A 691-nucleotide genomic window follows, 5' to 3' on the forward strand; every position below is an offset into this window, starting at 1 on the left:
TTGTGTTGATCCCCACCATAGATCTACTGTCCCTTCAGCATTGAAGTCTTGGATTGGCCAGACTAATACATTTCTAATGTTAAATAAATGAAAACCATTCACAGTTAAGAATTAGATATTAATTATTAATGCTGTAAATTACCTTTAATATGTCTAACTATATTTAAAATGTGTTACCTTTTTATAAAAGTGATTATATTTGTATGCCAATATTTTCCTATGGTAAAGTTTCGTTTAGCACTTTTATTTTGGTAGTAATAAGATCGGGACTCTTATTTTGAAGGAACTTTTACCGGAAAATAAAAGTGCTAAACGAAACTTTACCATAGGAAAATATTGGCATACAAANGCTCGACAGTAACGGTTGCCAGGTTGCCATTGGCAACCATTCAGAAAAAACGTCAACCACTTATTGGCCTTTGGTTGCCATCAGTGGCAGCCGGTTTCTAACATAAATAAATAAGAACAGCAAACAGCAAAATGTGCACCCCAAAAATAGATAAATGTTAATTATTTGTTGTATAAAGACTGATATTTAATTATTGTTGTGACCAGTCGGAACCTGATACTTAAGTTGCACATGCATTGGTGTGATTACGGAGCCAGAAAGCAATGCACGTTTACTCGCGTGCGCAGTGCGCCCATGGATGTATAGGGTGCGCCGTGTATTTGTTTTACAGAAAATGGCGAA

This window comes from Notothenia coriiceps, unplaced genomic scaffold, assembly GCF_000735185.1.
Source record: "Notothenia coriiceps isolate Sejong01 unplaced genomic scaffold, NC01 NC01_scaffold00001236, whole genome shotgun sequence".
Classification (NCBI taxonomy): domain Eukaryota; kingdom Metazoa; phylum Chordata; class Actinopteri; order Perciformes; family Nototheniidae; genus Notothenia; species Notothenia coriiceps.